The 10487-nt window shown below is 48.2% G+C and overlaps 1 long non-coding RNA gene across 1 annotated transcript; it reads right to left on the reverse strand.

The window, feature by feature from the left end:
• Window positions 1-1138: 1138 nt before the first annotated feature.
• Window positions 1139-10183, reverse strand: LOC139180302 (uncharacterized). The gene is made up of 2 exons (XR_011564599.1): window positions 1573-10183; window positions 1139-1394 (listed from the first exon to the last, which is right to left on the reverse strand). It is a non-coding gene; the product is annotated as an uncharacterized lncRNA (long non-coding RNA).
• Window positions 10184-10487: the final 304 nt, after the last annotated feature.

A 10487-nucleotide genomic window follows, 5' to 3' on the forward strand; every position in this document is an offset into this window, starting at 1 on the left:
GCAAGCTGTACTCACTCCTGAGCCTCAAGCTCCTCTTCTGTAAAGTGAAGCTAGTAATACCTCCTTGAGGGGCTGAGCCCATGCATATAAAACTTCAGACTCAGAGTAAGCACTTCATAACTTGAATCCAGAACAATCCCAGATTGTCAGCAGCAGCAGTTTTCACATTGGCTTGGTGCTAAAGACAATAATATAGCCACTGCGGACAAAGCAGTTTTTATGAACCAGGTGTGTTCCATGCATTATCTCATCTCGACTCACACTAGGCCTGCGAGTTGGGTAGATATTGGGATCCTCGTTTTACAAATAAGGATTCTGAGGCTTAGAGAAGTTAAGACGCTTGCCCAGAGTCACACAGTCAGCGGTAAAGAGATAGCTAACACCGAGGTAATCCGCGCTTCAGTGCCAGCCCTGAAGCATGCTCCCTTCACAGGGCTGTGCCGCCTCTTGATGCAGTTAGCACAAGCCGAGCTCTGCTCTCTTTAAAAGACAATACAGAGTGCCAAGTGATTACGCAGAGGGCTGCAGCCTTGCACGTGTGTGTGTGTGCATGTGTGCGTGCACGTGCCCTTGGCCAAGGGCCACACTTTTAGCCCGCATACTGGTCTGCCAAAAGCCCATGTTCAAATCCCACCTATTGAAAAGCTCATCTCCGCTTTGGCAGGACAGGCCCTGAAAAAATGTCGGAAATAAACAAGGGCCATTCAAAAGAACTGAACTGCATTCAAATGGGAAATTCCTTCACAGGAATAAAACTTCAGAAACCAAACAACCAAAGCCCTCAGAAAACATCGGTAATGATCCATTAATTTTAAGTCATTAGAAACGGAGAGCAAGAAGTAAATCCAGTTTCTGCATGGGTATCCTCACCCCTTCTCTGAGGGAAGTGCTCACAAGCCTGAAAGGGTTGGCTTGAATAGAGAGGTCACCTCCTGGGGAGCCAGTGGGTGAAATACACTGGAAATGTGCCTGAGGGACAAGCATTTTTTAACACACAGGCTCACAATGATGAAAAGCACCCTTCTGGGGACTTCCCTCCTGGTCCAGTGGTTGAGACGCTGAGCTTCCAGTACAGGGGGCACAGGTTCGATCCCTGGTGGGGGAACTAAGATCCCACATGCCTTGAGTTGAGCCAAAATACTTTTTAAAATAAATTTTATTTTTTTAAAAGCACTCTTCTGCTCTTTATCCCTCCACACCCGCTTCAGTTTCTCAAATATGGAGACTCCTTTTGAGCTTTTCCTTCTTGGCAATGCCACACTTGTTAGGAAACCAGTATCCTGGAAACCGAAGTGGCCTTGGATGTTGTTCTCTGCTGTGGCAGACCAAACTTTCCTTGCTGAATCAGACCCCATAATATATCAACTCTGAGTCACACATCAGCAGAGGAGCCACTATTAGGAAGAGAGAGAGTGCCGTGATATTTATCAGTGACTAAATCGGAGCAAATAACGAGTGTTGCCTAATCACAGGGCATGTTCACATACATGACCTTCCTACGAAGTAAGGTCATAGCTTTGCAGCTCTCAGGATGGTTTCTAACTGTCAATATTTATAGAACCAGGCACTTACCAACACACGCCAGGAGAGCTGGATGTCTCCAAGGATGAGTCATGCCAAATGAAGTCTTCTATCTCGGGGTCACTGCTCCATCCTCACTGACTAGTCATGGGATTATTGAAAAGCACATGCAGGATTGCGGGCCCTGTTCAGTTCTCTGGAAGAACCAACATTTATGAAATTGAAGCCTAGGAGGAGAGGATGTGGGTTTAAAAGTATATTCTGTGCTCAGTTGTTCAGGCACGTCTGACTCTTTGAGACCCCATGGACCGTAGCCCACCAGGATTCTGTCCACGGGATTCTCCAGGCAAGAATGCTGGAGTGAGTTGACATGCCCTCCTCCAGGGGATCTTCCCGACCTAGAGATCAAACCTGCATTTCCTGCTTTGGAGGCAGATTCTTTACCACTGAGCCACTGGGGAAGCCCTAAAAACGTAAAGGGCTATCTTTTTTTTTTTTTTTTAATCTGCTAGCTAATAAATATAGCTCTGGGTCTAGGGGGAAGTGGCAGAGAGATGGCACCAAGACCCAAGTCAGCCTCCGCTTGCAGCAAGATACGTGATAAGTAGCCTGAGTGGTGTCAAAGCCATGGCTGGAAAAGTCACCTGCATCACGCAAGACACACACCAAGGAAGGTGGTGCCACTTGGCTTCGAGGGAGACTGGCCACAGTCTTGGGTATTTGGGGGTTCTTTAAGGTTATTTATTTATTCATCTTTGCTGCTGTGTGCAGGCTTTCTCTAGTTGCAGTGAGCAAGGGCTGCTCTTGGTTTTGGTTTGCAGGCTTCTCATTGAGGCAGCTTCTCCTGTTGCAGAGTGCAGAGTCTGGAGCACCAGCTCAGTGGTTGTCAGAAGTTGTGGTGCACAGGCTTAGTTGCCCTGCAGCCTGTGGGATCCTTCCAGACCAGGGATCAAACCCAGGTCCCCTGCATCTTAACCACTGGACCACCAATCCCCAGCTTGGATATTTGAGTAAGCAAAGTAGACCTGTGTGCACAACCAGTCCAGATAGAAACCCTTGGCTCCATTCAAGCAATGGCAGATCATTTCTTTGGGTTTTGAAAGCTTAGTTGTTCATGAATCACTCATTTAAAATGCCAGTAACCTCTGGGACTTCCCTGGAAGTCCAGTGGTTAAGACTTCACCTTTCAATGCAGAGGGTAAGGGTTCAGTTTCCTGGTCAGGGAGCTAAGATCCTATATTCCTCTCAGCCAAAAAAAAAAAAACCAAAATGTAAAAGAGAAACAATATTGTAACAACAATAAAGACTTTAAAAAAGACATCAAAAAAATCTGAAATATAGATAACCTCCGGAGTTGCCTCTTGTTTATCAAGTAGGGGGATTATGCTCGGTGAGAAGCAGGAAGCAAGAAAAAGAGGGCAAGGATGGAGGGCAAGCCAAGGAAGGAGGGCACTGCAGGAGGAAGTGGGGTGGGGAGAGCCCAGGACATGCAGGACATGACTATTCTGGAAGATGTTCATTTGTCTGTACACAGAAAAGAAAAGCAGCTTCAACCTAAATGTCCGTCGACAGAGGAATGGATAAAGATGTGGTATGTGTATACAATGGAATATTACCCAGCCGTAAAAAGAATGAAATAATGCCATTTGCAGCAACATGGATGGATCTAAAGAATGTCACACTGAGTCATACTAAGTCAGACCGAGAGGGAGAAGTATTGTGTGGAATCCCTTATTTGTGGAAATGATACAAATGGACTTAAAAAAGAGAGAGAGACCCACAGACTTAGAAAGCAAACTTATGGTTGCCGGCAGGGAATGGCTACGTAGGGAGTTTGGGAAGGTCATGTACACACTGCTGTATTCAAAATGAATAATCAACAAGGACATACTGTATAGCACATGGAAGTCTACCCATAGTATGTGCCAGCCTGGATGGGAAGGGGGTTGGGGGAGAATGGATACATGTATGTGTATGGCTGAGTCCCTTTGCTGTTCACCTGAGACTGCCACAACATTGCTAATCAGCTATACCCCAATACAAAATAACAAGTTTAAAGTTTGAAAAAAAAAAAAAAAGAAAGGAAGCTTCTTTCACATCAACGTTAAATGAAGAAATTGGCACCACGCTTCAGAAACACCATGATCAGTTCAAGTGACCATGTTGCAAACTTCACCCCCAACATGCACACAGAAGCTGATTGCAACCACAGGGGCGGTAACATCTCTGCCAAAGTCCACTGGGGACCCAGCACTACGCAACTTGGGACAGGTTGGTCAACACTGAGCTCCTGGAATTCCAGTTCCCTTTAAAATCGATGAGCTAAGCTAGGATTGCACAAGAGACCCATGAGGGCACAGGACTATTACTGAGTTGTGTGGTGCAAAATGTCTTTGACTGAAAAGTGGTGGACACCGTGGAAGAACCAGAAGTATCAAGACTTATATCCCAGGCACATTTGCAAATGGACTTAGTTTCTTAATAGACTAGGTCTGAAGGCTCAGAGATGTTGCCAGAGATCACAAGATTATTGCATGATGACAAGAGCTCCTGATTCCTGGAGACAAGGAGGTCACAGCCCCACGACCACTGGCCAGGGCCATAAACCAAAGGACATTTCTCCTGTAGCGGTTGCGTGGAGATACAACATTGGCATCATCATAGTCAAAAAGCACAACAAGGGATGTACTTCATGGTCCTGAGAAAGGTTTGCTTGTGGCCCTTTCCAGCCACCATGTATCATAAAACTGGGGCTGGCAAGCACCCTGGGGAAGGCCCTGCCAGCTGAACGCTCACAATGTGTCCACAACAGCTGTGAACCCTTTCCTGGGCCTTCCTCCGATGCACACACACATTCAGGCTGGCCATGCACATATGCATACATGCACCAAGTAAGGATGGTGGAGAGAGAGGTAGCCAGGAAAAAAAAAATGCACTTCTGCAAATACACATGGAAAAAACTTTTTGGATGAGTGCTTAAAGGGAGTTAACCCAGCAAAGATGACTTATTTACCTGCTTTATCCTTTGTGGCTTGGAATGAGGATATGATGGCTAGAGCTAAAGCAGCCATTTTGGACCATGAGGTGGTCTTTGCAATGGATGCCAAATTCTAAGAATAGAAAGAAAGGAACATGTAATACTGATGAATGTAGAACCACTAAAGCAGTCCTAGGCTATCTACTGCTAGACTTCTTTGATAGGAGACTGAAGTAAACTTCTTTATTGTGTAAAAAACAAAAAGACAAAAGTGCTTCTGATTCTATTTGCATTCTACTACAGGGCTTCTGGAGGATGCCAGTCCTTTTGCTGGGGAACCCTCTGTTTCATTTTCCCCTGTGTTTCCTCTTTCTGTTGGAGGTAGAGGGAAGGAGAGGCAGAGGAGAGAGGGGTTTGGGAGGAGAAAATGTAGAGAGAGGATGGGCCCCTAGCTGTTCCTCTTTCCCTGTATCTGTTTCTCTGCTTTGTCTCCAGACCTCCTAGAACACCTTGCATGTGGTCCCGTGCTCGGTGAATGTGTTGAAAGCTTGTACCAGTTTGCTGGGGCTGCCAGAACAAAGAACCACAGCCTGGTAGCTTAACCAGGAAACATGTATGTTCTCCCAGGGCTGGATGCTGGAAGTCCACGATCGAGGAGTCAGCAAGGTTGGTTCCTTCTGGAGGCCATGAAGGAAGGATCTGTGCCAGGCCTCTCTCCTGGGCTTGTAGACGGCTGTATTCTGTGTCTTCACACCGTCTTTTTGCTGTGTGTGTCTGGGTCTAAATCTCTTCTTTTTTAAAAAAATTTTATTTCTTTTTGGCTGTCAGGTCTCAGTTTCAGTGCATGGGCTCTTCGGGGTCCTCCCTAGCTGTGGCACGTGGGCTTCGTTGCCCTGCAGCACGTGGGATCATACTTTCCCGATCAGGAACTGAACCTGCACCCCCTGCAGTAGAAGGCAGTCTTAACCACTAGACCACCAGGTTATTGTGGCTGTTCAGTCACTCAGTCGTGTCCAGCTCTTTGCAATCCCATGGACTGCAGCACACCAGGCTTCCTTGTCCTTCACTGTCTCCCGGAGTTTGCTCAAACTCATGTCCGTTGAGTCAGTGATGCCATCCAACCACTAGGGGAATCCCTTAATCTCTTCTTCGTATGCAGACACCAACCAGATTGAATCAGAGCCTCATTTTTAACTGAAAGCAGCCTCATTTTAACTTAATCCCCTCTTTAAAGACCCTGAATCCAAATACAGCCACATTCTGAGGTTCCAAAAGTTAGAATTTCCACAAAAGTGAGGCCAGAAAGGAAGTTAGCAAACACACAGAGCTGCTACCATGGGCTTGGAGCCATGCCATACAGCAGGGACCAAAGATAAGAAGATACAGTCTCATTGTGGCTGAATGACTAAATGACAGTCCTAGCGAGTGAGTCAGTGGATGGATCAATGATGAATGAATGGGATGAACAAACATCAAAACTGCTGCTGGAGCCCAGAGAGCTGATTAGACATAACCATACTGAGTCCAGAAGCATAGCTGAGTCCAGAGCCAGCAGCCCACTCCCACCTCCATCTACAAAGGGGTCTCAGAGATCGTTAGAGAAGCAAAGTGGCAAAGGGGCTTCTATTCCCTGTCCAGGGGAGTCTGACCAGCTCTTGGCTAAAACTAAACAGGGTCAGTGTGCTCAGAGATGCTTGCAGATGAAAACCAGACTTTTCTTCATACTTAGCCTACTGCTCCGGGGGAGACCTGGGGAGACACTCCTGCTATGATTCCAATGGCCCCAGGGCCACAAATCAGATGGAAAGCCCCCAGGAGCAGCATCTCAGGTTAGCCAGGGCGGGAAGGAGGACCACCTGCCCACCAGCTGCCATGCAGTGACAGGTGGGGTACCATCCCTGGGATGTTGACACCCGTGAAATGAGAGTGAAAGTCTCCATACCCTCAACTCCATCCCCTGCAAATACTCTCTGAGGCCAGAACTGAGACCAGGAGCCAGGAAGTCAATGGAGAGGAACAGAAAGGCAAGATTCCTGTCCCAGTCATTATTAACATGTGTTTCTCCTGACTGCAAGCACGCCGGCCACGTCACACAATTATTATTGTCTGCACTGTGGCTGTGTACTTAATCAGTCTTCAGAGAGATTTCTAAACAGGTCTTTTTGTGGCCTAGCAGAGGTCAGAGTTCCCAGGACCATCAGTCAGAGCCTGCAGGGGGCAGGCCAGCTGTCCATCATCCGCTCGAGGCCGCTGCAAGCAGACTTTGAACCGGTTCCTGTGACCTGTCTGTCAGGCTCCCCATGAACCCTGGTCATCAGTCAGTTCCTGAATTACAGCACACAGCAGTCCTCCCCTGCTCGGATGATTCCCTTTTATTGTGTTCCAATACATTCTCCCTCTGGCCCCAATGGGATCGCCTCTGAGTGGCCTGTCCTTCAATTTTTACTACCGAATCTGTGGCTCAGAAGCCTTGGGTTGGTATTTCCTCTGCCCTCGGAGGGATTTTTATGGGGTTTTTATTTGGTTTCATTTTTGCCATGCTTCTCAGAACGTTTCCTTTGTTCTTCTCACTCTGCTCTGAGCCTCCAAGGCCGTCCCCTCAGAAGATCACACACAGCTGTGGCCTCAAACATGTATCCCCCCCAAAAAAAGGTGGTTGAGGAAACCCCCATCTTTTATGGATTTTCAAGCAGTAAAATGATGGTTTCTGAGGGTTCAAAAGGCACCTCCTCCCCTTGGCCAGGCCACTCACTGCAGCCCCCACAAGCAGAGGTGAGGCGGCCCAGGACCCCCGCCTACAGTGCCCAGGGTTAGTGGATCTACTGTTTGTCTACCTAGGATGGGCGCCCCCTTCTTTGAAAAATACTGCCACCCCTGAACTGATCATAGCAACCAAATGTGGGCAGCCTCCTGCTCAAAGATCCACCCCCGACCACAGAGATGGAACTGGGAACTATCATCTGACCCCTGCAAAGGCCATCAGGTGGAACTTTTGAACTCTCGGCCCCCTCTCTAGCAGTGAAGCTGGGAGGCGCGATAAGCAGAAGCTACTGTTGTGTACATTCCCTGTCATGTAGAGAAAGCTTATCAAAGAGATTGAAATCCATATTGGGGTAGAAGATGAGACCAAGATTGAGAAAGAGATGAGAGTGCCTGGCAGGGTCAGGTCCCATTTCAGGCATTCTTAGAGTCCCTTTTTGAAGCCCTGAGTGATCTGGGTCGCATTTCTCTTTCGTGTGGCTAATAATAGCTTCCCCATGAAACTCACCAGGGAGTGGACGCTGGCCATCCTGCCCAAGCAAGACCAGCTGTCCTCAGCTTCGGCCATGGGAACAGGAGGGAAAGGAGAGGAGGAGAAGGGACCATCATCCAAGGTTGTTTAGGACACTGAAATACAAAACCCCTGTCACAACTCTGGGAGGATTTCCACGTCTTTGTCAAGTCAGTACTTTCAGGATTGGACGCTCTCAGGCAGAGGTCATTATCTGGATAGTCAGTGTTTCTTACAACAGGATTCAGTGATGGTGGTGATGGCGGGTAAGCAGCACACAGAGCATGGAGGTGATTATGACTCTGCTCATGGGAAGGGAGCAGCGGGGCCCCTGGGTATTACTGATGGACAGATGGACTCCATGCAAACTAGTTCAACACGTCTGATACCTGCCAAAGCCGAGCGCCTCAGAGCCCAAATGTTCTTCCAGATATGACCCCCAAATCAAGGAAACCCCCTAGATGGCCAAGGATCTAGAGAGGCTTCTGCTCCCCAGCTCACTGTGTCTCTCTCAGCTGGAAGCACAGGCAGGCCTCAAGTCAGAAGGGCTTACCCAGCAAGGAGGGAGGCAGAGAGTTCAGCTAATCCCCTTACCCATCCCAAAGGGCGGGAGGAAAGCCAGCAACCACAGGGGTCAGCGCCTCCATTCTGACTCCAAAGATTCTAGCTAAAGCGGCCCAGGGCCCCTGGCACCACCCTAAAAAACGGATCCAATCTTGAGTCAGAGAGGAAGCCGACAGTCACTGAATCACCCGTCCACTTCCTTCTACCCACAGCCGCTGGGCCAAGACCAGCAGCCGCTTCCAAGGGGCAGCTCGGTGACCAGTGCTCGGAAAAGCTGAGGCTCTGCAGAAGGGCTAGCAGGACCGAACCACCAAGACCCACTTCCCCGAGGTGCCCCACCCCCTGCATTTTCCAAAGTAAAGCTTCACGTCTTGTGACAGCCCCGTTCCTGTCCTGTGCTGCCCTTGGCTGGGTTATTTTTCACTTCCCTGTTCAGAACACAGCCACACTTTCCAAATGCCATGAATCATCACCACGAAGCAACGGCCATTCAGCCAGGCAGGAAACCACGGAGGAGCAGACCTAGGAGGAACAGCAATCCTGCAGCTGACTCTGGTGCGGCTGGGCATCCTGAGGCCACCATAGAGACTGGACGGAGCTGCCACTCTCGGGACCCATTCTCCTCCATCGTCTGCCACGGCTGTCCTCCACTCTCTGATCCACCCTTGCACTGAGTTCCAGGCAGCATTTCTGACTTTGTTCTTACGGCTTTCTTGGTTGTGTTGGCTAACGTGAAGCTGTCATCTTCCAGTCCTGGGAGGGAGAGAAATGGGCAGATCCATTCAAGACCCAGGAAGCTGGGACTTCCCTGGTGGTCCAGTAGTTAAGAATCCACCCTCCAGTGCAGGGGACCCGGATTCAATCCCTGGTCTGGAAACAGGGATCCCACATGCTGCAGGGCAACTAAGCCTGCGCGCTGCAACTGACAAAGTCCTTGGGCTCAAACAAAGTGGCTGAGCAGCCTGCAAGCAGTACTGCAAGAATGTTACAAAGGTCATCCCTGTCATCCAAGCCTCTTGATGACCGAAACCATGTGGCCTTCCAGATGCCATTCAGTAAGCACCCGAAAGTAGTCACCAGGGAGCCTATGAATAAATCAATCAACGAAAGAGTCTCGTCCTCAAAGAGCTTCAAACTGTCCTGTGCTAGGCAACTGGCTCCTCTGAATAGTAAGTCTGCTTTTGTGCCAGAGCTGGGTTCTTGTGTAATAAGGAGAACCTAATTTGAAGTCATTATTTTTGCCTCTGTTCAATCACAGACAATGCCATTTGCAAGTAAAGCAATCTTAGGACTTCCCTGGAGATCGTTCTGAGCTTCCACTGCAGGGAGTGCAGGTTCGGTCCCTGGTCAGGGAACTAACATCCAGAGTGCCGAGAGGCATGGCCAAAAAAAATGTAAAATAACCGAGGAAGTGCAAGTCAATATGACAATATTGTGTCAGTTTTAACCTATCAGATTGACTACAACCTTAAATATTAACAGTGGCCAGAGAGTGAGAAACGAGCACTGCCCTATACTGTTGGTGGATGTGGAGTGTTACACATTTTCTGGAGGCAGTTTGATCCTGTGTATTACGATTATTAATGAGTAACATTGACTCCTTCATTTCAAGACTAGACATTTAGCCTCAGCTGAACAATCAGGAAAATACACAAAAATGTAAGTACAAAGAAAGTCACACCACTGTGTGGTAAATAAATACAAAACAAAGCCAAAAAAAAACAGGAAACAACCTAGATGTGATTGAGCCAGTGAATTATACCACACTGAATAAACTACTAATGCTATGTAATTGTTGGGACCTCCCAACGGGAGACTGACACTAAGATGCTAAGACTCCATGCTCCCAAAGCCGGGAGCCTGGATTCAGTCCCTGGTCAGGGAACTAGATCCCACATGCCACAGCTGAAAGAGTCCGTGTGCCGCAACTAAGACCAGCAAAGCCAAATAAATAAATATTTATTTAAAAAAATAAAAAATAAATAAAAGTACGATGCAACTTTGGTGCTGGAAATGTACATGCAAAGCCATAGAAGAATATTCGCATGGATCATCAGTCTTGTCTGACTCTGTGTGACCCTATGGACTCCCCAGCCTCCTCTGTCATAGGATAGGCAAGAATACCGGAGTGGGTTGCCATGCCCTCCTCCAGGG

Source organism: Bos indicus, chromosome 28, assembly GCF_029378745.1.
Source record: "Bos indicus isolate NIAB-ARS_2022 breed Sahiwal x Tharparkar chromosome 28, NIAB-ARS_B.indTharparkar_mat_pri_1.0, whole genome shotgun sequence".
Taxonomy (NCBI): Eukaryota; Metazoa; Chordata; class Mammalia; order Artiodactyla; family Bovidae; genus Bos; species Bos indicus.